This window comes from Natator depressus, chromosome 1 (assembly GCF_965152275.1).
Source record: "Natator depressus isolate rNatDep1 chromosome 1, rNatDep2.hap1, whole genome shotgun sequence".
Taxonomy (NCBI): Eukaryota; Metazoa; Chordata; order Testudines; family Cheloniidae; genus Natator; species Natator depressus.
The window spans coordinates 102,668,028-102,695,746 of record NC_134234.1 but is presented as its reverse complement, the minus strand read 5'-3'; the positions used below and the strand labels follow the sequence as shown (position 1 = coordinate 102,695,746).

The 27,719-nt window shown below is 39.9% G+C and overlaps 1 long non-coding RNA gene across 1 annotated transcript in view; it reads left to right on the top strand.

The window, feature by feature from the left end:
• LOC141982537 (uncharacterized) overlaps window positions 1-27,719 on the top strand; it is a 60,669-nt gene that overhangs the window by 1,086 nt on the left and 31,864 nt on the right. The window lies entirely within an intron of this gene.

Here is a 27,719-nt window from a genome sequence, read left to right as displayed (position 1 = left end):
GTCAAAATTGAAACCTTTAGAAAAACAAGTTGTTAGGATATAGATATTCAGGCTTATCTGTAAAGGCCTATACTCTTAAGAATTTAGGTGTATTCTTATCACTTGGCTAGTTATAGAGGTATAAAAGAAAGAATCAAAATCACTGTCTGCCGGTGTAAGGGCCTTCTCTTACTGTGACAGTCTGAGGCCCTGTTCTTAGGCTAAGGCCTTTGGCTAAGCAGCAGAGGCAGCCATAAGCTGGGAAGCGAATGGTCACATCCTCATATTCCAAACTAGTCACATTGAAATAAGGTGCTATTGGGCAGTTAGGAATACAATCCTGTCCTGATAATGCCTGTCACCTCCAGAGAAAGGGAAGTGCCTAGAAAATGTAAAGGGAAACTTAGTTTGATAGCATCCTGTCTGGCAAGAACTCACTTATCAATACTGGGATGTGAAATCCTCTCTTCTGTATTGTTTTGTCATTATAGTTCCCACTTTGCTATTGTTTGTCTGTATAATCTCTGTCTGGTTCTGTGACGGTTCCTGTCTGCTGTATAATTAATTTTGCTGCGTGTAAACCAATTAAGGTGGTGGGATATAATTGGTTACATAATCATGTTACAATACTTTAGGATTGGTTAGTTAAATTTCAGGAAAATGATTGGTTAAGGTATAGCTAAGCAGAACTCAAGTTTTACTATATAGTCTGCAGTCAATCAGGAAGTAAGGGGGGGAAATGGGAACAGGGAATGGGGGTGGGGAATTGGAATCATGTTTTGCTAAAGGGGGAAATGGGAACAGGGAATGGGGGTGGGGAAATTGGAATCATGTTTTGCTAAAGGGGGAAATGGGAACAGGGAATGGGGGTGGGGAAATTGGAATCATGTTTGGCTAAGGGCAGGGACACAGGTGTAAGGCTCTGTGGTGTCAGAGCTGGGAAGGGGGACACTAAGGAAGGAAACTGGAATCATGACTTGCTGGAAGTTCACCCCAATAAACATCGAATTGTTTGCACCTTTGGACTTCGGGTATTGTTGCTCTCTGTTCATGCGAGAAGGACCAGGGAAGTAAGTGGGTGAAGGAATAACCCCCCTAACACAAGTCAGCCTCAACAAAATTTCTTTAGAATCACCATTCCCTCTACCCGCACACAAAACATTTTGATAATGTTGCAACATTTTTAGAACAACTTTTCAGTTTTTCATTTCAACATTAAATCTTTTATATAAAAATACACTTCACAATGTTTGAAGGCAAACTTAGAACAAGCATTTTCATTTTATCAAAATGAAACATTTTGATCAACCCAAAATGACTTTTTAAATTTTCCCCCTAAATTTCAACATTTTGTTTTTATTCAATTTCTGAAGGAAAAATATCAAAGTCATAGAATTTCCCACAAAACAGAATATCCATTTCCTGCCCAGCTTTAATTCGCTCTACTTAACCCATCTCACAGTGGTTTATTGTAGGAGAACAACCAACATTATGAGTATGTAGTGGGCACACAGATACATGGGGGGGCCATCTTGGATTTCCAACTTGCATTCCAGCTCAAGAGTTGAAGTGATGCCTGTGAAGTTTGTAAAAGAGACAAACTAGTGAAGCTCCCACCTACCTCATGTTAGGGAGCTATGGCCCAAGAGCAGTCAGTCCAATAAAGTCAGTGAACTTAAATACCCCCATTGTATCTTCAAAGAAGTAGAATTAGAGGCAAGTATTTGCACTAAGTTGCATATGCACAATTAGAAAGCAGTCTGAAGAGACACTGAAATGCCTGAGTAAGGAGACCTTGCTACAGCTCTCCCTCATAAATCTTTGCTGAGCTTTTTTCCTCACAAATGTTATGCTATCTACCAAGTCTACTGTAAGTTTAAAGTCACCATCTCTTGCCTCTGGGTTGACAGTCCAAACATGTGATCACCTTGTCCCTAAGGTAGTTATTCAAGGACAAAGGCCTGCAGTACACAATACAACTGCTATTTAATTTATCAAATCTGAATCTTTTTTTTCTCAGAAACAGCACTACTTGGGATATGTGGGATGGAAATCAAGGTTGAGAATTTGCAAGGAAAAGGTCACATGCCCCCTGGCTTCACTTATGTATCTGAGAGAAATGACTAACAGAAAAATTGAAAGAATAAAAGTTAAAATGTTAGTTTAGTTTCCTGCTGTACCTTCTGTCCCTTATATAATTTAAGAAGCAATCTACATTACTGGAATGCACCTGTGAATAAATGTAGCATGCACTGTAATACTTCAGGTTTCAGAGTAACAGCCGTGTTAGTCTGTATTCGCAAAAAGAAAAGAGTACTTGTGGCACCTTAGAGACTAACCAATTTATTTGAGCATAAGCTTTCGTGAGCTACATCCGATGAAGTGAGCTTCTGCTCACTTCAGCTTATGCTCAAATAAATTGGTTAGTCTCTAAGGTGCCACAAGTACTCCTTTTCTTTTTGTAATACTTCAGTCATGGTTAGTCAATAGTACATTGTTATTATTGTCAAAGCTGTGTTGCCAAGAATGGCCCTTCACGTGCCTTTGAATTTAGTAGCTGAATCTTGTCCACCCACACAGAGAAAAGTATAACTCTGTTGTCAAGATTTTGCAACTTGAAATTATATAGCATTATAATAGTTACCAAAATGTAGCCAATTTATTTATTGTTAAGAGAATCCATACTTATGCTAAAGTGAACTATTTTCCCTAGCATCCTCTATAATGAAATATATTAAAAACTGTGTGAGAGCATTTGTTCTTCACACACACAGAGATAAAGCAGTATTTTGCTACGGTCTGTGAAAATAATAAGCAACTGATATAATTGTTGTTAGACACTAGGTACAAATTTCTAACAATCTTGAATAGCAAGTGCAGACTGCATGGGAATGAAAATATCAGAGTAAGAATGACACAAACTAATTTAGGAGAGCTTTGTGCTAATGATAACAGCCTAAGATATATATATATATATATATATATATATATATATATATATATATATATATATATATCTTATATGTATATATATATATTCCTCAGCAGTGACTTATATTTCCAGAACAGTCGATGCTGCCCATTTTATCCCTAAGTCAATGGAAAGGTAAAGTATTTAACCTTTATCTTTCTATATTTGTGCTGGCTGATCTTTGACTAACAGTCATGGATTAATAAATTTGGTTAACTGAGATTATTTGACATTTTATTGATAAAGAAACAAATCGAGTAACAGATATTATTCTAATTTATAACACAGGACAATTCATACAGAGAATCATTTGATATCAGTTATTAATTATTATTATTATTTTGGGTAGTAGAACTTAATATGAACAAAGAAGAAAGCCACCAAGGGGCTGACCAATCTCCTATTTAAGTTAGTGGAAAGATTCTCAGGGAGTTCAATGGAGTTGGATTGGGCTCCAAATGAGCAAATGTTCAGTTGTCGTCTTCTGCTCCCTATATACAATAGCTAACTTGTCTGCTTGTCAGACACTATCCAGCTTTGAGTTTCAACAATGAGAAACACTCAGATAAGTCTCATTTAAGAGAGCCCATGGGATGTATTAAAAGCTTGCCAATCATACCTTAGAATGATAACATTATCTCAGTATCTGTAGTATTTTCAGCAAGCTGGTAGTCCCTACACTACATACAGGGGAAATAGGAATATGCTGAAGTAACCATACCAATTCATTATCTTAGCCAAAATTGGCAATTTTTAAGGGTAACAATTGTACTATAGTTTGCAGTAATATTCATTAGAGCAGACTCTACAGGTGTGTAAACTAAGCACAAGCACAAAATCATATTATCATCTTTGTCCTGCACCTGTCCACCTTCTTTGTTTGTAACCTTCACTTGTCAAATCATGACTGGAATTTAGACTGTATGTGAGGTGTAGCAGGAACCTCATTTTTACATGGTTGTAAAATACCTAGAACAATAACAATTTCAATGTTTTTTTTTAAAAGTAAGATAAAGAATAAGGACTTTATCATGCCTCTAATATCAGAAGAAACTGTAAATTTATTTTATTGCCATAGTTTAAAAGGCAAGGCATTGTTCTGAAATACATATTTTTCTAATTGACTCGGCCTCAAGTTTGTGTAGTGCTTTCACACAGTTTAGTGAGTGTCATCCCACTTACTCCTCAGTATAGCCTAGTTAGACAGGCTGGGCAGCAAGGGCTATGCATGCATTGTTCCCTAAACTGGGAAGAAGGGCAAAGATACAGCTCCATCCCCCATAATATGCTGGACAGCAGAGCTGATTGGATATGAGAAGTTAAGGATGTTGTGCTCTGTAAAAGTGTCTGTAGCAGATTACTCACCCCTCCAAACCAGAAGTGGCTCAGGGAAGTGTCACTGAGCCTCTCTGAGTAACTGCTGCAGGATGCAGTGTATCCACCACACCTTCTTAAGGGCTATGCCTAAAGACACAATTCAACCTTTCTTTTTTTATTTCCCTCTCTGAACACATTTCTGAAAGGCTATGACCATGTTCCATTACCATGTATTAGATTCGTTGCACTCTTGCTCTGAATGTAATACTTGGAAAGAAATAGAAATATCTCGAATATTAGAAGTCGCATTAGCAAGGCATTGTCTTCACTACTGTTGAGGTAAGGATTCCAGAAACATTCTAAAGGTACAAGGTGAGGCACAAAAGAAACATTTGGGAAACTTTAAATCATCTCTCCCCCAGAAATTGTTTTTTTAAGATCCCTCAGTGCTTCACACCCTTTTAGTTTGTGCAACATATTTAATATGCCACAAGGCAGAACATTTCAACAAAATTATGTCTCTTATTATAAGAACCATATGCTTAGTATAAAAGCAGCTCGTAGCACTTTAGCATTTTGGACCCCAGGAAACCAGGAGTGCATTCTGTCATAGCATGTTGTAGACACGAATCCATCATTGTCTCTAGGGGGGGAAGCAAATGGCAAAAACAAACACCTTGTATTGGTCTTCAGGGCTAGCCAGGCAAGCCCAGGGGTGGTACAGCAGGCAGAAACTCCTCTTCCTGTGCACAAGGGCTCTTAGGCAGATATTCTGCCTCCCTGCAGCAAAGTTCCTTCTATGCCCTCCCCCTGGGATGGTGTAGATCAGGGATCAGCAAACTCTGGCACTCAGCCCATCAGGGAAACTCGCTGGCGGGCCAGGACAGTTTGTTTACCTGCAGCATCCTCAGGTTCAGCTGATTGCAGCTCCCATTGGCCATGGTTTGCCGTTCCAGGCCAATGGGGGCTGCGGGAAGCAGTGGCCAGCACATCCCTTGGCCCACACCACTTCTCACAGCCCCCATTGGCTTGGAACGGCAAACCATGGCCAGTGGGAGCTGCAGTCAGCCGAACCTGTGGACGCTGCAGGTAAATAAAGAGGCCTGGCCAGCCAGCAGATTTCCCTGACAGGCTGCGTGCCAAAGGTTGCTGATCCCTGGTGTAGATCATAGATAGTGGCTAAGTTATACAATTTTACCTACATGGATCAGCTCCTCTGAAGCTGTGATCCATTGTACCTGTTTTCTGTCCCTGAAATGCAGAAACTCACCGTTCAACAGCTTTCAAGTCCTTCTGCTTCAAGGGCTCAGTGAAAACAGAACATCCTCCAATGACCATGGACAAGAACATCACAGGGCTGAGTGCTCCCAAAATGAATGTAAGCTTTGCCATTTACTTTAGTAGCAGGCCCCATGTGAACACACAGAATACAATCTGAATGTTTTTAAACATTTCAAACTAAGAGTATCTTTTCAGTGCTAATTAACATAACTTGACACAATTTTAGGTATAAACACTTTATAAGCACTCAGTAGCAGGAGTGTAAAAAAATGTGCTACACTCCATCTGCTCAGACTGCATACTCGCTCAGACCTCATGTAGCACTTGAAAAGCAGAGGAATGTGCTCAGATTAGCTAGCTAGCAATACAAAAGAGGGAACTGTGCAATTCAGGCTGTCAGCAAAATAAGCCTGGAAAGGGACAGCTTGCATTCTAAACCAAGAATGCGAAACCAGCATGGAGAAATTCAGAATATCGTAGCCCCGTTTTCCAACACCCGTTTACCATTGCTGGCACTGGTAATTCTAGTCTTAGGTAGCAGAATTCTGAGGCCTTGCCGTTTAGCTGCTCAGAGGAGAAGAAATCGGTAATGCAGATTGTGATATATTCTATATGTTGTTTACACATATACACCAGTCCTGAAACAAAGGCAGTTTGTTTAACAGTTTGGCCCACCCCTTTAATGGCCAGAGGCCTAGGGCAGCCAGCCCTGGTCAGTTATCAGAACCATCTGGGAAGGGAGTTAAGTTATTATAAAAGTCAGCAAGTGGCTCAGTTGAGAGGGGATGACAGGGAGAAGCTGCAGGAAAGGACTGGCTCCTGCAGTAGTCCTGGAGGAAGTAGGAATCCGGGGGTAAGCCCTGGGATTCATGACTGGGTACAAAACCCCAGCTGTTTATTTTCCTTCCGTAAGTCTATGGCTAGCCCAGAACTAAGGGCTACAGACTAATTCAGTCTGGCTGATAATTTCACAGGCTGGTAAGGAACCCACTGTCTTAGAGGCATCAAAAAAAACCAGCCAGACAATGCCTCCTTTCTGAAATCTCAGCCCACTCACCAACACCCAGTTTCTAGGAAGCTGTCCTGTTCCAATGATTGCCTCCCTTGCCTCCCAATGTAAAGAATAAAGCAAAGTGAAAACTGCTACCTGCCACAGCTTCTTTCCAAGGAGTACTGTGTAACAAGATCAAGTGCTGCAATTATTAAAATACTAAAAATCATGCTTATATGTTAAGAAAAATAAAGTCTAAAGTTATATGTAACTGTATCAACTAGGGACGCCTGTCATCACAGTATTATAACTACAGCCAGGTGAATGCCTCCAAAAATAATTTACATGAATAGTCTCTCCCAATCTAATTATTTTGTTTGTCATATTCATACCCCTTTTCTATTCTGTCCATGAATATTCATGTGATAACATTCACAGAAAGCAGATTTTTTTCAGTCGCATGTGGGACTGAATATTTTATTTACACATGCAAGCGTAACACCGTCAGACCCTGGTTGTCGGCGGGCAGGATCGAACCTGGGGTCTCTGGAGCTTAGTGCATGAGCCTCTACTGGATGAGCTAAAAGCCAGATGGCACTTAGCTGAGGCTGCGGAGCAGACTCATTTTATCTCTCTCTTTAAGTGGTCTTGGTGCCACTAGATGAGACAGAACCTCACACCCAAGAGGTGTGTGGGTTACATACTTGCCCTAGCTGAGGAAGCATGTCCTGAGCTTCAGAGACTTCCCACTTGAAATCCCAGATAAGCCCCCACTTGTAATACTGACAGACCCCGGTCATTGGTGGGCAGGATCGAGCTGGGGACCTCTGGAGCTTAGTGCATGAACCTCTACTGCATGAGCTAAAAGCCAACTGGCTGTTAGCTAAGGCTGTAGAGCAAACTCATTTAACTCTCTCTCTCTCTAAGTGGTCTCGTGCCACTAGACGGGATAGAACACCACACCCAGAAGGTGTGTGGGTTACACAAGCAGTTGCTTGTGTGCTAATTCAGTCATGGAATAGAAACAATATCATAAAAAGAAAAGGAGTACTTGTGGCACCTTAGAGACTAAGCAGTTTATTTGAGCATAAGCTTTTGTGAGCTACAGCTCACTTCATCGGATGCATAAAGTGGGAAGTACAGTGAGGAGATTTTATATACACCCAGACCATGAAAAAATACACATAAGATGAGCTATTACCAGCAGGAGAGTGGGGTGCGGGGGGGAGAGAAAACCTTTTGAAATGATAATCAAGGTGGGCCATTTCCAGGAGTTAACAAGAACATCTGAGGAACAGTGGGGGGGAGGAATAAACAAGGGGAAATAGTTTTACTTAGTATTATGACTCAACCACTCCCAGTCTTTATTCAAGCCTAAGTTAATTGAAGGATAGTCAACAAAAAAACTTTGAAAACAGACTCCAAGGAGAGACTGCTGAATTGGAATTAATTTGCAAATCGGATACAATTAACTTAGGCTTGAATAAAGACTGGAAGTGGTTGAGTCATAATACTAAGTAAAACTATTTCCCCTTGTTTATTCCTCCACCCCCCCACACACACACTGTTCCTCAGATGTTCTTGTTAACTCCTGGAAATGTGCTGGAAATGGCCCACCTTGATTATCACTTCAAAAGGTTTTCTCTCCCCCACCCCACTCTCCTGCTGGTAATAGCTCATCTTAAGTGATCACTCTCCTTATAATGTGTATATTTTCATGGTCCGTGTGTATATAAAATCTCCTCACTGTACTTCCCACTTTATGCATCCGATGAAGTGAGCTGTAGCTCACGAAAGCTTATGCTCAAATAAATTGCTTAGTCTCTAAGGTGCCACAGGTACTCCTTTTCTTTTTGCGAATACAGACTAACACGGCTGCTACTCTGAAACAATATCATGTGATATATCTGAGCAACCGCAACACAATTTAAATATATAATAATGCAGAGCTATATTCAGAGTATACCTATGGTATTTTTGGGTTTCACCCAGGCCAGTAAGGAATTTGATCACCATCTGCCTTGTAACTTGGGGTATCTTGTGACTGTACAGCTTTTGTCCAGAGCTCTGACCCCGACAGCCTGCCAGCAGTTCACAAGCCTCAGTCTGGCTTTGCTCAACCTGGCTATTCCTTACAGTCTTACCTTAGTACCTTTCCAGTCCCAAATTTCCCCCTAAATCATCCTACTGTAATGACCAGTCCTTCTTACTGGACCCTCACAGAGAAAGTGTTAAGTTTTCTGCCTCTTCAGAGACAGTAAAACACTCCAAGTAGCTAGCTTTCCAGAAGCACACACTTTACTGAACTTAGCACTGATTTATAATGAAAGCAAGACAATTAACAAAAGAATATGGATTAAGTGATACCAAGTGACAAGGATAAAGGATAGAAATGGTTACAAGCAAAGAAAAATGAAAACACACATCTAAAAGACTAAAACGTAATCTAGCAAGATACAGTCTTTGTTCAAGATAGTTTCTCTCATGCAGTTTCATTTCCAGCTTTTACTTGCCTGCTTGGCCAGGATCCATCACAGAGATCAAATTGCTTGGTGCCTTTTTCTTCTAAGGTGAAAGATAAAGATGAAGTCTCTCTCTGTGTTCCTCATGTGCCTCAAGGAATGATTTTGTTTTACAAGTCAGGAAGGCCTCCTGTGGGATTCAGTCTCCTGTGTCTCTCTGGGGTTCAGGAATCATGTTACTTCTCTGTTTCTCAACTTCAGGATCAGGATAACCTCTGCTAGTTGAGCTCCATAGCTTTGTTTACTGCTAATATGTAAATTGAGGTAAACTCTCATTCCTTTGTCTCGGACAGATCTGTTTATCCCCTTTACATGGTCTTAAAACATATTCTAGTAACAGCATTCAGAGATCTGGGGGTCGTGGTGGCTAATCAGGAGAACATGAGCTCCCAGTCTGACACTGTGGTCAAAAGAGCTAATGTGATTCTGGGATGCATAATCAGGGTAATCTTGAGTAGTTGCAGAGAGGTTATTTCACCTCTGTATCTGGCATTAGTGTGACCTGTGCTGGAATATTGTGTCCTGTTCTGGTGCCCACAAATCAACACACATGTTGATAAAGTGGAGATGGTTCAGAGAAGAGTCATACACATGATTAAAGGATTAGAAAACATACCTTATAGTGAAAGAGTCAAAATGCTCAATCAATTTAGCTTAGCAAAGAGAAGGTTAAGGGATGATGTGATTGCAATCAATAAGTATCTGCATGGGGAACAAATATTTAATAATGGGTTCTTCCATCTAGCAAACAAAGGTATAATAGGATCCAATAGTTGGAAGTTGAAGCTAGAAAAATTCAGACTGGAAGGTGTAAATGTTTAATGGTGAGATTAATTAAACATTGGAATAATTTACCCAGTGTTTTAGTGGAGTTCCTATCACTAACAATTATTAAATGAAGAGTGGATTTTTTTCTAAAAGAAATGCTTTAGGAATTATTTTGGGGAAGCTTGATGGCCTGTGTTATACTGGATGTGCGACTAGATGATCACGACAATCCCTTCTGGCATTGGAACTATGAATAATGCTCCTGACAAGCCACGATACAAGTTTCTAATGCATTCTGTCTCCACACCTGGCTTCAAGATTGCTTGGAAATGGTGACCGACACCTCTGGTAGTCTTTATTGTTGTAGTTCATTGGATAGGACCCTCTAGAAAGTCAGTAGTTCCAGGAGCTGACAGACTCGAAATAGGGGCTATACTAAAATGCGCAATATCCTGAGAAAAATTATAGCATTTCACGTTTTGTTTTTCTCCTGTCATTCTGAAGTTGATTTTACTGTTCAAGGAGAAGTTCTAGATCTGAAGGGAAATTCACAACATTGCCAATATCTTAGTGAAGAATGCTATCAATGTCATTTCACATCCTGGGAGTTCCTCCTGTGAGTGGTGCCTGGCTTAGAAACAAACTACTGTAGAGTTCTTTCATACATATTACTTGGCATTATCAGAATGGCTTTCATCTAGCCAACCTTTATCAAAAGGACTCTTATCAACCACACAGAAGAAAATGCATTTTGTGGGCTCATAAGTGCCTCTTTCTAGATCATTTTTTTTAATCATTTCCTCCAGCAAAGATTTAAGTACAAGAAAAAATCTAATCCAGTATCAGAGCAAGGTGAAAAAAACCTGTAACTCACAGCCAATTATGCAGTGCTATAAAAGAGAGGAAATTCCTTTCTGACTCTTTTAGGTAATTATTATCCTTAAGCTACGGTAATTCTCTGCATAACACCCTGCCATTTTATTTTTGATCCATGACATCTTCTAAGACATTGTTTTCCTTAGCACTAAGGGAAAGGAAACAAAGAAGCAAACATTTAAAAAGAAGAATGAAGAGGGGAATGTAAGAATAGAGAAGTTTTACAGACTGATAGAAAACAGACAAGAAAGGAGAAGGTACCTCAGCACACTAGTGTCAGCAGCAGACCCTAGGAAAGGTATCTATCGCGTATTAGCATATTGTTTCTGAAGGGTGCCTAAGGGCAGAGATGAAATGTTCTTATTAGGAATAACTTTAATAGGACATCATTATTTTTATTCCAACACTTCCCTAAGAGGCAAGGTTAAGCCCCCTAGAGTGGGCTTTGCAGAAAAGCTGATGAAAAATGATTGTTAAATCAAATATTGGTGAAAGATGGAGGCAGCTTAAGAGGGAGCTGAATGGTTTCAGAAACGACCTTCTAGTAGGGTGCAGAGGATCAAGGAAATAGTAATTGACATAAGTATTACTCAGCCAGGATTAATTTAATGAGTTCAAAAGTACAGAGAAGTTGATTAAGGCTCAATTTCTCCATTTTCTGTTTTCACTCACAACACTTATGGTGTTATGATTCTGATTCAGAATCAAGATATTAGAATGTCACTATTAATACTACTAAATATCTATATTATAATGGTGCCCAAAGGACCCTGCTGTATTAGATGGGATACAAATAAATATAGACTCTCTTCATTACCCCAGCACTTTTTAATTTAAAATGACAAACATACACAGCTATGTGGAACTAGTATGTATGTTTAAGGCAAATAATCAATTATTACACACACACACACACACCAGTATCCTTCCATTAACAGGCTTTGGATAAAGTGCTTAAATGCTGTTCTTTAAATACTTTCAAGCCACTATGAATCATTTTAGTAACTCCCCCACCATTCTGCTGTGGAGAGTTGAAATTTAGATTTGCTATTCACTGAAAGTAGTTACTACTGATCAGAGGAAGGACACTACAACCCTCCACTATCTAGTTTAAAATACAAAGGCAGCATTAATTTTCCATTACAAAGGTTTAAGAGGAAATACAAAGAAAATGAGTATTTTGGTCAGTTATTAAATATTACAGACTAAACATGCTGTCCCAATATAAAGACTTTTTATCAATTATAAAATCACATGTCTTGCTGATTTATGGAACAGATGAAGCAGGGCATAATTAATCACTCCCTTATGCCACTAGAGCTTTTAGAAGTAGACACAACAAAAATGTATGAACATCTAATATTTGGGGGAGGTTCAAAAGAGCCATGACACTCTACTTCCTATTAAGGTGTGAAAACGGTAAAAATGCCATCATCCCACACAAGGCTCATTTGCAGATTCCAGCACTGGCACCTAAAATTCACAAAGCAACCACCAACATACACCCAGATTTGCTTATTCCAAAAAACAAATTATCCTGATTTTTGTTGGTGCATTCATCCAAACACAATGAATGAGGAATATACAAGATACGTTCATCCATTTCTGTACAAATGCAATAATGTTACTACTACTGTTCTTAACAATAAAATCTTCTACTGAGGTCCCATAGGAGTACTGTACAAATACATATTAAAGGACAGCACCTGCCCAAGATACATTATTATCTACATACACAAGGAAAACAAAAACCAGGAAAGGAAAGATGGTATAGTGGTTAGGGTACCTGCCTAGGATTGGGGGAACTAGGGTTCATGTCCCTGCTCCACCACAGGCTTCTTATGTGATCTAGGACTGTGAGCAAATCTCTTAACCTCTCTGTGGCTCATTTCCCTACTTGCAAAAGGGGATAAGAGCACTGGGATCACAGAGGGTTGTTTTCAGGACAAGTACATGAAAGACTCTTGTGAGGTGCTCAGATGCTAAGGGAATGGGGGTTTTCAAGATAGTGGACTCACTGCTGGAGTGCCTTCTAGTGGCCAGTAATGGGTCTCTCCTTACCTGACAACCCCTACCAACTGGCACTGCAGTCATTTCTCTTCCTATGACTTGGTCCTCCAGCCAGGTCACAATTTAGCCCATCCCTTTGGGTTAATAATGGCCTAACTCAAATGAACAAAAACTTTTCTATCTTTCCCAGAAACAATCCTCTGCACACTTTTCACACGACTCCAGGCTCTGCAGAGTCCCTCTTCACTCTGTCACAGGGCTGCCTCCCAGGGCCTTCTCCTTGGGGGCCCAGCTCCTCCTGAAACACTGACCCTCAGGACATCTTCTCTGAAGCTTCTCTTCTCCCAGGCCTGCTTTAAGAGTCTTCTTCTTCCCATCTGCCTTCTCCTTTCAGGGACAGTCTCAGGGCACAAGCTCCGTCATCCAAATCCCTCTAGTGTTCCTTTCCCCTTTCATACTGGCCTTCTTCCTTAGCCCAACTTTCCTAGCCTTGCTCCTTGTTCAGGGCTTAACTCCCTTTTCAAAGACCTCACCCAATCCTACCCTTGTCTCAGAGTCCAGTTCTCTTCCCCTGTCACCCAACTTTTCTTCCCAGCCTTCTTCTAGCCTGGCTAGGATCCCAGAGGTTCCTTTTTTCCCCAGAGCTTCCGCCTCCCTACCCCTCTCTTCCCAGAGAATGACAACAGACTCTCTCCTTATAGCCCTTTTCTTCTTATGTTTTATGGTGAAGCAGACTCACCTACTGAGCCTATAACCACCACCAATTATATTCCTTGTACATTCATGTCACTACTGCCTTATCCTGCTCTATATCCTTAAAAATTATAGTAGAGCTTTTCTAATGTTACGCCACTTTTCCTATACTCTCACTAAACCCCGGTTAGTGTATTCTGTCACCGTAAATTCTTCATAAAAGACCTGTCTTCCCCGGGAACTCACCCTGCATTCCCATATCAGGTGATCAATTGTTTCTTTAACATTACAAGTTACATAATCCATCTTTATGTCTATTCAGTAAAAATAAATTATTCAAGCCACAGTGACCAGTTAATAGTTTAAATCTAAGGACTTCACTGATTCTTGCATAACTTCGGAGTATCCTCTATTTTGGGACATACTTCATAGAAACGTTCCGTTCTTTCTCTTTGGTCCACATTTGTTGCCCTGACTTTTCAAACTTTTTTTTACTTTGAATTCCTTCTTACTCAAAGGAATCTTGAGATCAATTTCTTCATTGTTAAAGCATTGTTTGCTTCCCTATCTGCTATTTCGTTGCCAGGTATCCCAGCGTTATAACCAGGCTACTACTATGTTCACACCTGTGCATACTATCTCTGTTGTCAAAACCAATATTTCATTTATGAAATCTCTCCTGCATTCTGAAGTATCCCTTTTAATTGCCAGTATACCTGATAGCGAATCTGAAAAAATAATAGCTGTGATAGGCCATATGTCCTGTGAGGGGTTTGGTCACAGAGACCCCCTTGGGACTGTCACCTGATGTGCTGAAACTACCTCTGAGCCCGTTTTCTTTGCCAGCTTTGGACTCCAGAACCATGCCTTGTTGAGCCAGACATGCCAGTCTGCTGCAACACAGACCCAGGGTCTGAACCACACCACCAAAGCTGCAGACTTAACTGAAAACAGCTCAGCAAGTACTCCTGTCTCCAGCACCCAGACACCCAGCTCCCAATGGGATCCGGTTGACCTCCAGTGGCCCAATGGGTTAGCACACAATATTTATAGAGCAGTGATGCTGAGGTTGTGATTTCAAACCTCATCTGGATTGGGGAGGTTTAGGTTGGATATTAGGAAAAACTTTTTCACTAGGAGGGTGGTGAAGCACTGGAATGCATTACCTAGGGACATTACCTCAAACATCCTTTGAGGTTTTTAAGGTCAGGCTTGACAAAGCCCTGGCTGGGATGATTTAGTTGGGGATTGGTCCTGCTTTGAGCAGGGGATTGGACTAGATGACGTCCTGAAGTCCCTTCCAACTCTGATAACCTATGATTCTATGGTCCAAACCCCAAATAAATCCATTTTACTCTGTATAAAGCTTAAACAGGGTAAACTCATAAATTGTTCACCCTCTATAACACTGTTAGAGAGAGATGCACAGTTGTTTGCTCCCCCAGGCATTAATCACTTACTCTGGGTTTACTAATAAACAAAAGTGATTTTATTAAGTATAAAAAGTAGGATTTAAGTGGTTTCAAGTAATAACAGACAGAACAAAGTAAGTTACCAAGCAAAATAAAACAAAACATGCAAGTCGAAGCCTAATACATTTAAGAAATGGAATACAGGTAAATCTCACCCTCAGAGATGTTCCAGTAAGCTTCTTTTACAGACTAGATTACTTCTTAGTCTGGGCCCAATCCTTTCCCAGGTACAGCCCTTGTTAGTTCCAGCTCAGGTGGTAACTAGGGGATTTCTCATGTTCTGTTCCACCCCGTTTTATAGCTTTGTCGCAAGGCAGGAATCCTTTGTCTCTCTGGACTCCCACCCCTCTTTCTAAATGGAAAAGCACCAGATTTAAGATGGATTCCAGTTCAGGTGACATGATCACATGTCATTGTAAGACCTCCTTCTTCATAGCCTAGTAACCGGGAGACACCTACACAGGAAGGCTTGCAGGTAAACAAATCCATTCACAGTTCATTGATTCTGAAGCACCCTTAATGGCTTCCACTTAACATGTTTACATCAGTAATACAAGTTTATATCTTATTTTCCTAACTCCAGACATAGAAATAATACATGCAAATGAATAGGATGAACACACTCAGAAGATCATAAGCTTTGTAATGATACCTTACAAGAGACCTTTTGCATGAAGCACATTCCAGTTACATTATATGTACACTCATTAGCATATTTCCATAAAACATATGAAGTGCAACGTCAAATATCCCTTATGCATTTTAATACTAACATTATTCCCACCAATTCAGCTGTCATAATAACCACAAAATTAGATATGCTTTTAGAGTTCTAAACTCCAGTCTCAGGGATACAAAAGTCTGCTCTCACTCTACTTATTTTCTCATCTTTATATCCGTCAGTATATATTTAGTGATGGTGACTCCATTTACCACATAAAAAGTCAAACTTTATCTGTTATGTAGGATGACTTTTTCTTTTCTTTTCTTTTATTATATAATTCTAAATTCACATCTGGAGGGATGATTTTCTAGGTATAATTTACTGCCCCGTAACTATAAATCTTAATCTCTTCTAGTCTTTCCTTTTCACTTACATATTTTACCTACATTTTAACCCTAACAGATTGAGGAAATTTATGTTGTTGGGCGACATTCTATCTGCTTATTTCCCAAAATTCCTTGTATATTTGTCAAGTATTCTTATCTGCACTATTTTATCTGATTTTAGCCCAAAATGTCAGATCTAACATTAGAGAGACAAGTTGGGAGAGGTAATATCTTTTATTGGATCAAATTCTCAAAAGCTTGTCTCTTTCACCAACAGAACTTGTTCCAATAAAAGATATTACCTGATCCACCTTGTCTCTTTAATATCCTGGGACTAACTATCCCAATCACACTGCACACAGATCAAACATTTTCATTTTTAAATTGGCTGGATTTATTCAAATAGCTGCATTACACACAGCCATAAGCCTTTTTGTGCTACAAACTTCCTCTCTTTATATTAAGCAACCTGCTCTGACCCAGCTGAGCTTCATGATCTGTTAAGTCTGGCTAGCCCTCCAAGTGCAGCCTGGTATGTTAGTTGGCCTCTCAGGACCACATTAGCCCATTCAGAGCCTATATGAGGTGTATACCCAACCACAGTGACATAAAAGTTCCATATCTAGTTAGGAAGTATTTAGATGGAGTGTTGTAATTAAGACTATGAAGCACTGATAAGACCTCAACTGAGTATTGCATCCAGTTCTGGACACCACACTTCAGGAAAGATGTGGAAAAATTGGAGAAAGTCCAGAGGAGAGCAACACACAGTGATCAAAGGTCTAGAAAGTGTGACCTATGAGGAAAGATTGGAGAAGAGAAGACTGATGACATAACAGTCTTCAAGTATGTAAAAGGGCTGTTATAAAGAGGAGGAAAATAAATAGTTCTCCTTAACCAATGAGGGCAGGAGAAGAAGACTTAAATTATAGTGAGGGAGATTTAGGTTAGACATTAGGAAAATTTTTCTAACTGTGAGGGTAGTTAAGCACTAGAACAAATTATCTAGGGAGGTTGTGGAATCTCTGTCACTGGAGGTTTTTAAAAACAGGTTAGACACCTGTCATGGATGGACTAGATAATACTTAGTCCTCCCTCAGTGAAGCGGATTGGACTAGATGATCTATTGAGGTCCCTTCCTGTCCTACATTTCTGTTATTCTATTTTCCTCATTTTAGGGACTCAGCACTGAAACTCAGAGGGCTAGATTCACAAAGAGGATTTAGGTGTTATAACTTCTAGGTGACCTGCAACCCAGTGGAATTCACAGCCTTGGGTGAGGTGCCCAGGCTCTGTGCATTGTATAAGGAGAGTCAGGTGCCTACGAAAGCATTTACAAAAGCCAGCAATGTGTGAGGGCAGCTGCCTAAACTAGCCAGCAATGAAATTAAGAGGAAAGGGGAGGAGGGGTTACAGATGTAGAGACCTAAATGAGAGCCTGGGGAGAAATGCTGCTTTTCAATTGTGGCTCCACAAGGAACTTCTCATGGAGTTATGCCTGGTCAGCTCTTTGTTGCAAAAAAAAAAAAAAAAAAAAAAGAGAGAGAGACCCCCATCCTGTTACAGCCAATAGCCCAGCAGTTAGGACACTCACCTGGGATATTGAAGACCTGTTTTCAAACTCCTGCTCTGCCTGATTGGGAGCAGAGATTTGAGTCTAAGGGTATGTCTTCACTACCCACTGGATCAGCGGGCAGTGATCGATCCAGCGGGGATCGATTTATCACGTCTAGTCTAGACACAGTAAATTATTCACATAGCTGAAGTTGCGTAACTTAGATTGATTCCCCCCACACACACTAGTGTAGACCAGGGCTAAGAGTTCCACACTCCAGATGACCTAGTCACCAGGTTATTCAGTACTCTGGGGTGGGCTGCTCCCAGCCTCTCCTGTGGCAACTGTTCCATTTTGTTTAGATAATTAAATAGTCATTGGTTCAGAGAAAGTGAGAGATTAACTCTGTAGCCCAGTGGGATGTGGAGAATCAGGTTCCAGTCCCTGCCCAATGAATATTTAATTGTTTATACAAAGTGGAACAGCTTCAGCAGGAGAGATTGAGAGACTCATCCCAGTGTACTTAATACACTAGTGGTTAGATCACTTCCCTTGGAGGTGAGAAACCCAGGATTAAATTGCTGCTTCAAATCAAGCAAAGTAGGGATTCAAAATTGGCTCTCCTACATCTCAAGGGAGTGTGCTAACCAGTGGGCCATTGGGTATTACTCAGAGCACGCCCCCTGGGCCCCAGAAATGAGATCAGTGGAGGAACACCTAGTCTGAGAATCCCACTGGGGCTTAGGCATGACCTATGGCACCAAGCAGCTTGGGGGCATCAGGACTTAGCTTTGCACATGCCCACAGGCAGAGAATTAGTCACCTAGGGGACTTTAGGTGCTTAAAAGGGTAAGCTGAGCAGTGGTTTTGTGAATGTCAGTGGAGTTGGCGTTAGATCCTTTTGTGCATGTAGCCCAGAGAGACTTTAAGCAGATGCTTAATTTTAAGCACATGAATAATCCTATCCCTGTTCAGCAAAGCACTTAAGCATGTGAAAAGAAAAAAGAAAAGGAGTACTTGTGGCACCTTAGAGACTAACCAGTTTATTTGAGCATGAGCTTTCGTGAGCTACAGCTCACTTCATCGGATGCATAGCATATCGTGGAAACTGCAGAAGACATTATATACACACAGAGACCATGAAACAAAACTTCCTCCCACCCCACTCTCCTGTTGGTAACAGCTTATCTAAAGTGATCATCAAGCAGGGCCATTTCCAGCACAAATCCAGGTTTTCTCACCCTTCCCCCCCCCACACACATACAAACTCACTCTCCTGCTGGTAATAGCCCATCCCTCTTTGAAACCTCTCTTTATAATGCGCATGATAATCAAGGTGGGTCATTTCCAGCACTAATCCAGGTTTTCTCACACCCCCCCCCACACACCCCCCTCCAAAAACCACACACACAAACTCACTCTCCTGCTGGCAATAGCTCATCTTACAATGTGCACAGCAATAATCCAAGTTTAACCAGAACGTCTTGGGGCGGGGGGGTTTGTAGGAAAAAAACAAGGGGAGATAGGCTACCTTGCATAATGACTTAGCCACTCCCAGTCTCTATTCAAGCCCAAATTAATAGTATCCAATTTGCAAATGAATTCCAATTCAGCAGTTTCTCGCTGGAGTCTGGATTTGAAGTTTTTTTGCTTTAAGATAGCGACCCTCATGTCTGTGATTGCGTGACCAGAGAGATTGAAGTGTTCTCCGACTGGTTTATGAATGTTATAATTCTTAACATCTGATTTGTGTCCATTTATTCTTTTACGTAGAGACTGTCCAGTTTGACCAATGTACATGGCAGAGGGGCATTGCTGGCACATGATGGCATATATCACATTGGTGGATGTGCAGGTGAACGAGCCTCTGATAGTGTGGCTGATGTTGTTAGGCCCTGTGATGGTGTCCCCTGAATAGATATGTGGGCACAGTTGGCAACGGGCTTTGTTGCAAGGATAGGTTCCTGGGTTAGTGGTTCTGTTGTGTGGTATGTGGTTGTTGGTGAGTATTCGCTTCAGGTTGGGGGGCTGTCTGTAGGCAAGCATGTGAGTGGCTCCATTAACTTAATTCTTGCAGCATCAAGCCCATAGAATGTACAAAAGGGGAAAAAAATCAGCCCTGCTATACAGAGACAGCACTCTTGTTGGCTCAGAGAGGTGTTGCACCATGTTAGGGGTCCAGGTGTGGTCCAATGAACCAAATATTTGGGAATTGATGAAAGTCATGTCACTGTAGAAGATGACAATGACTCGTATCAGTCTTCTGATGTTCCTGACCTCTCTCTCTTTCTGTTTACCCATCTGTGTAAATAGAATTCAGTGTAATTTTAAATCTTTTTGAAATGAAAGTTGCTAATGGAATTGAACAAATGGAATAAAAAAGTGGCAATATGGTAAATTTTAGCTCCTTTTTATTTCAGAACAATAGCATTTAGTTTAAGCACAAAGTAAATTTGTGACTTTAATAAATGTCATGTAACACTTCATTATTCATAAAATTGACTTCACAAAGCTGACTCATAGTAGGCTCTGATAAATTATTAACATACATTATTGCCATCTTTGTTCATCTGTGTGTATGGAAAACACAGCAGGTAATCTACCAAAAGTCTTATTTGTGACAGTAAACCATTTCTGAGAATCTACACGATAATACTCTATCCTCACGTTCACTAACTCAACAATCTTTTCACCAAACATTTCTCCAAGCCTGATTTTATTTTAGCAAAAGCCCTTGTAGCCCATATGGATTCCCACATACAATGTATTTCAATAGAATGAAATAACCCCCATGCAGCCTCTTAAAGTGACATGTCACAGATTAGCAAGTGATTTCCACATTGCCTGATGTGTAGTGACTGCCGCCGTTGCTGGATCAGATTTATTTCTACTCCAAACAGTATGTGGCAGCTGGGACTTGATTCCAGTTTGGACCTTTGGTGAAATTAAGGAGCCATTCTTCAAAGATAAAAAAAATATAACATTTTAATCTGAGACAACTCCCAAAACAAAGAATTTATAGCAGTAGCAGATGAGTGATTATGTAATGATTTATAGTGTAATCACTTATGAGGGACTTAAGGGTTTATGTTGCTGGCTTGGTATCAGCCAGCTGTTTTACACAGTATCCAACTTTTGTGAAACAAACCTTTTTTAGCTTTTTTCCTAAGAGTACTAATGTGCTTACTTCATCAAATAAATAGGATGAAATTTAGTACACATAACAGAAAGCAGCAGGAGTCACCGTATGTTTGACTGCAGAGAAGAGTCTGGGAAAGAATATTTAATAGGATGTCCACTTAGGATACTCTAAACATCATTACTGGCACTTGTCCAGCTCAAAAAAAAAAGAAAAAAAAGGAGGAGAAAGGAAACTACATACTGCTTATTTTAATTAGGTGAAATTATGTGGTTCAATAAAGCATGACAGCCTGCATAATGAGAGGAGAGACCCATGTTTATGAGAGAATTATTGATGACAAAAATGTTGGCAGAGTGCATGTTTTACTGTGACAGTTGAAAGCCATTTTATTATCTTTTCATTCATAATTTCCCACAAAGTGCTTCAGAGTGTAAACTGATAACACCATAGAAGTGTAGCGGGGAGGGGAGTAAAAGCTTATATACATATATATATATTTTGCACAGGAATGAGCACGAAGCATTTTTGTTCTTCACTTCAGAAGAACTGAGTCTAGTTGACCCTATCACAGTCCTCAGGGGGACAGTGTAAAGGCAGGTAAAGAGGAGCACTAGACTGTTATTTTATCCTGCCATCTGTGTCTCAGATTTCTTTTTTTTTTAAAGGTCAGCAACTAAACTTCAAATTGTATTGATCAGCACAATAAGCTCTAGTTTTTGGCACTAAATGGAAAAGTATTGGCTGCCTACAATCTAGCAGAGGGTTTAAATGTAGACCTTTATTAAAATAAGCTTTCTGTCTGCAATATTTTCTCCCTCCTCCTCTCCATACGTCATCACTTACTGTTCAGATCCTAAACAGAGACTATCTCAGCATGTTTAATGCTTAGCAACTTAGAGATGTGTATTTTCATGAGTGCTGTAAAAAAGAAATAAAAGGAAGCATCAATACACTGAGAAAACAAGATGACAGATCACTTCCGATTGGAATTGGTTTTAAAAAAGCCATTTTTTCCCACAGGAAATCTTTTTAGAAAAATTGCTTTCCAACTCACTTTCAGTAAAAGAATTAGATTTCAGATTTTTGGAAAAAATACAGGAAAAATTCATCCAAACTGAAATTTCTCCACAAAAAAGTTTCATTTTGTTTGAGAAGCCATTTCTCAGAGAAAAAATGTTTGGATGAAAAAATGTTGATTCCACTTTGGACATCCAGCTGCAACCACTCTTCTGAACAACTAAAGAGTTAAATAGTTTGGCCCTGCTCTACTGCTGTCAAAGTGAATGGCAGTTATCATTTCGGTGGGAGCAGGAATGGATTCTAACATCTATTTTGAACTATCTGAAATTTTATTGACTGTATTATAGTCAAATGCCACTATTTACATAGGGAAGACGGGCAGTGTAATTGCTTGCATTTCATGAGTAACAGAAAAGAAAAAAAAAGAAGGTGAAAAAAGAGAAAAGGAGAGACAGAGGGGGAGAATCAAACCTCTCCTTTTACTTCACCCTTTCATGAAGCTCAATATAACTACCTATCTTTGGTGCAAAGAGAGAGAGAGAAGAAAATGTAACTGAAACAATCCTAATATAGATTACTAAAGTGGTAGATTCTCAAATTGCTTGAATAATACTTCATGAAACTGGCCCAGGGGCCACTATGCTACCTTCCCTCCTGCCTCAACCCTAGAGCAGCCAAGGGACAGCTCAGCTCTCGCCATAATTTAGAGCAGACTTTGAGTAAATCAGCAGTTTCAAGGCTGCTCTAAGTTAGGACAGCTTGTAACAGGTCCCAAAAGATTTCTGGGGATTCCTGGAGCATAGCAAATTCTGACCTCACCCCTTCCCTGTGAACATGGTATTACAACAAACAAACAAACAAAAAGCAGAGAATGGGTCTTACATTGTCACCCATAATCAGTCCATCATTAGGCAAAACTCCCATTGACTTTGCTTGACTAAGGCTGATTAATGGCTATAAAATTTGGCCTCATATATTTAATACATTGGTTAAAATGTTCAAACCTAGATGCCCCAAATTGGGCTCCTAAATTCAGTTAAGAGATACTCAGTGTCAGCATCTTTCATTGACTTCATTGGAGTTACACCCGATTTACACCAGTGGGAGTGAGAGGCGTATCAGGCCCAATAACCACTAGCAGATTATGAAAGAAAAGATGTACACACATTATAGCTTCTGTTCAATTTGTACTTAATATTTAAAGCAAAATAACATTTTAACTCTCTGCTGAAGCTGGAAATAAGTTAAATTGTGTTAAATTTTCTTTACTCTTACCTTTATAGAGAGACACTGTAAACAGGGAGCTTTTGCCAAGGGGAGTGCTAGCATTACTAAATGATTTAAGATATTTTAAGGCTCTACTTTAATTCCTATTGACTGTAATGCTAATCACTAGCAAGGCCAGAGATGTTCAACTGCTGGCTCCATGAGGCTTCAACTGCTGACTTCGGATGGTTGTGTGCTTTACACCGTATAAGACCTTTGCAAGCCATTACTCCTACACCTTTCTAGAATAAAATGCCAATGTGTCAAAACTATGAAAACCCTCTTGTGATTCCAGAGAGGAAAGTGCTAAACAATGAGTTTCCAAACACTTAGCAGGTCTTCTGGGGGGTGGTAGGGAGGGGCATGATGAAGGTAAAATAATTGCGGAGTCTAAATAATTCAGTTTTAATTTGGCTGATCTACTACTTCCTCATATCCCATTGTAGACATTAGTTTCTCACTATGACCCCAGTACAGGCCAGAGATGAGGAAAGGTTCTTACTGGTTCAACAGACCTGCCACTGTTGAGTATCCTGCTGTCTCCCGTAGGGAGAGGTGTTCATTTGAGATTTTAGAGAACAAGAGCCTTTTCATAACCTCAATTACCACAAGGTCAATCTGTGACTGAGTGTTCGAGTGGTACTTAGATTGCCTGGTAAGCAGCTGTGGCCCAAGAGCTGTGCTGAAATCAAGTTAAACTGTCATCAATGTCTATCTGCTAATGACAGCAGGAGCAGAGATTCTTTTCTCATAATTGGCTTTTTGAGGAGCCAGAGATGGGATTTGACACTTGAACAAATAAAGCCTTGTCAGGATTAAACTTTCATTTGTAATTCATAAAAAACTTCTCTGTCTTTTCTATGTCCCTTTTCTTCCCATAGAACTTAAAAAAATAATAATTTGCTGGGCAATAGACTTAATAGGCTTTCAAAATGGCAAAAAAATATATTCATATATTTTACTATAAATATATATTACATTTTTGCAATAAATATATTTATGCTCTGCCATGAGATTCATGCATAAGAATTGAAAATTACTGAGAAGCTGATGGCAGTATGTCAATTGATTGAGAATCCTTCACTCCCTTCAACTTTTATTCTTTCAGTAAGGTCTTACTGTAGGTTAAAATACAGTATGAAAAACAGCATTACAGTGGAATGAATAAACTGATCCAGTTAGATTAAAAACCAATGATAGCTTGTCAATACCTAAATCAGAATGTTCCAAATCAAAGCCCCAAACTAAACCAAATGTTTTAACTTAAGGTCTACTGCATATCCATAGTAAAGAACTAAATGTGTTGTAGTCACAACTGTTTGAATGTTTGTGATGTATTATAAACATACATGTTTTATGCATTATGCAGACTCTCTTTTATCTTCCCTTGGAACTGTTAGTCCTTGCTGACAATTACTTAAGCCTGGCAGGTTTCTGGGTAAAAGCCATTAATGCACATAGAGTAGTATGCCATCATTATTTAATAACGTATTCTAGAAAGGAACTTTCTACCCAATTTACTTCTCTTTCTGAAATTTAGCTGCAAATGCTTTCTATTATTGACAAATCTGTGTTTATTGGGAAGATGAGTTTTGAATGGTAGGCTCTATGTACTATTTTATATCTATTTGGTTTAAGCATACAGTTGTTACCCAAGCAAAACAACAAATGACCTCAAAGGGAGTTTCACTGTATCAGAACTACATAATCGTCGCTTGTAATTCTAGTCCTTTATTTCTCAGTTTCAGTGAGTGGGATTTTTATATGCAGTGGAATTCTGATAATAGGGCCAATCCTGCAAACGGTCCTTACATATTTACCTCTAACTTGAGCAGAGCCACTGAAGTCAATGAAACTAGCCCCGAGACAAGCAGCTGCAAAAATGTTTGCAAGGCCATAATGGACAGTTTTTTGCAACTCCCTTTTGGAGTGTTACAACCAAATGATCACTATATACAAATTCATAAAACAATGAATTTCCAGAAATCGGGCATACAGCCCGAAGGAAAATCTTTACTTTAGGGTATGTCTACACAGCAAAAGCTTTGCATAGGCTAGCCTACCCAAACTAGCTTGCATCCAGCTTGCACAGGTAACAGTGGCAGTGAAGGCAGAGCAACATGGGCTTCAGCATAGGTAGTATAATCCTGGCAAAGACCCTGGGTATGTATTTGGCTCAATACCTCACTGTGGGTTAACTTCACTGCTCTGGTAGCTAGCTCAGGTAGGCTAGCCCATACAAAGCTTTTGCTGTATAGACCCCTTGGAAGGACGGGCATTAGGTTAAGTCAGTCAAGTTATAATTTTACCAGTCAAGTTATAATTGCTTACAAATGGTGTTTCCTTCAGCTGATTATTATTAAAATGCTGAAGAAAAGCCTTTCCAATCTGATGCTTACACCAGCAGTTCTCACTGGTCAGTGTGAGTGCCAGTGTGAAAGTGGCTTTTAGAATGTGCTGTAGGGTTTGAATTGTATACCCATCTGATCGCTCACAGCAGTGATCAGTGAAACAAAATCCCCTGGTATTCAGTTAGGTGCTACAAGTTATTAAAAGACACTAGGCTGGTTTGTGACTTGTGCTACAGCCCTGAGTGGTGTGGGGGCTACAGGGCCTCCCTGTTCACAAGAAGCCTTCACGAGCTTGTGCCTCAGGCAGATGCAGCCCTGGCAGAAGTTGTTTCTTGCATATGGTGAAAGAGGTGTGGGGAAATAAACCACCTGCGTCAACCCATTCAAGGGGGGAGTTTTCTCTCCCAAAGCTTTGAGTGCCCTGTGCTCAGGGGTGGCAGAGTGCCGGAACGAGGAGGCATCTTCCTCACTCCTGTGCACTTGAGAAGTGGCTACAGTGCTGCTCCATGGCTGATAGGGGCCTTTTCCCCCAGCTCACACAATGGTCTTAATGCACAGAGTCACTGCTCAGGCCATCTTCCCTACTCTGGGCATTTCACTTACCTCTTATTTTGATAAGAGGTAAGTGAAATACCCAGAGTAGAGAGTTTAGAGTTATGTTTACTTTGATCATAAACTCTTTGGGGGCAGGGACTTTTTTGTGCCGTTTCTACATGGCCCAGCACAATGGTGTCCTGGCCTGTGACTGCGGGTCCTAGGTGCTACTATAATACACAAAATAAATAAATATCTAAAAGTGGGTAACATTTTTCTAAAAGGGTAGGGGGAATTCTCAAAGACAGACAAGAGAGTTTGACACCTGAGTACCATGGAGAGTTTTTAACAAGCTACAAACCACCTCATTAAATCAAACATTTATGCTATGTGATTTATCTTATCAACAAATGAATTAAGTTTTCCAAGCATTGACAGTCAAAGGACTTAAGAATGTGAGCAAAAATTACAAATATCTCTTGTTCTTTCTCAAAGTTATACTACTGAGATCAATTTTCAAATATAGAAGTCTAAGATTAGATAACTAACTGCCTATTCAGGTGTTTAAATCCATATGTTAGATACCTCAATGATAATTTAGGACCTTGATAGGATAATGATATCAATATTGACATTGGGTACGGGATGCAGAAAATTAACTCAATTTCAGGCTATATAACTTTCCCTTTAAAATCTCTGTAGGTGTGGTAGGGGGGAAGATGTGTAGCATCCTGGCTCTGCTCCAACCCACCCGGTGTTCCCTTGGCCCTTCTTCTGCCTGCCACCACACCTACACAGAAATGTGGGCTTATGGAGACTGCCTTCTGGGGAGGGGGAGACATTGCTGCAAAGGCAATGACCCCCTCTTTGTGGGCAGAATGGGCAGGTCTGCACCTTGATCACTAACATACTATCAGTTAGTACTATGTCTCTTTTTTCCTAACCTAAACAATTACCCAACCTACCTCAGTGTTTGTGTTGCTACATAAATACCCTTTAGCCAGTAGATTGGGCTTATGTACCCTAATCTTTACATTGCCTGCTTGCTGTCACTTACTCATACAATTCTGATCCAAGGGACCAAATTCTGTGCTGAATTATATGCCTATAACACTACTGAATTCAACAGAATTACTTCAGATTAGGCCAGATGTAACTCAATTGAATGTTGGTCCTTTGAGGTTTATTGGATGATAAATGGCCACCATGAGGAAAAAGGAACACTCCATTCCCATTGTCATTACATGACTATATGTAGTTTTACATGTAGATTACAAGCAATTTTTTTTTAATATCACCAAAATTAGACAGGGAAAAAGATTTAAATATTGTTTTACACAAGGTTTTTGTTATTGATGTGTTTTGTTGGTCTTTCAGAAACAAAAGCTAGATTTCTCTCTTCTTTTTGACACATTTTGACAGAGAATGGAGAGATGTAGAAAAGACAACTGACACTGTAGAGTCAAATATACGGTAGTAATTTAATTTAAAAGTGTGCTGATGACTATAAACAACTCACACTTCTCTTTCAGAGTTTATGAGATCAATAGAACCCCTTGAGTGAATTACTGCCTGATATTTAGATCTCAGTCATTCATCATTCTAGCTACTGCATTTAGCTTATTCTTTATTATTTTTAATATTTTACTATTTCTATTTTTTCAGACAGAAATATTGGAAAATCAGTAAGGTGCTTTTTTCTTGTATGATCTTTTAAGATATTTGAATCCAGGGAGTACTAAAATAGCTCTAAATAAAGACATAAGAAATTCAGGAATATTTTAGCACATGCTTGCAGTTTCACCCAAAGCTGTTTGGCTTTACTAATAGAGAAAGGAGAAAAAAAGGGATTTTTGGCTAACAAATTTTTTCCCAGAAGGCAGATTACACAGATGATGATTATGGCACCGGCACCTTGACT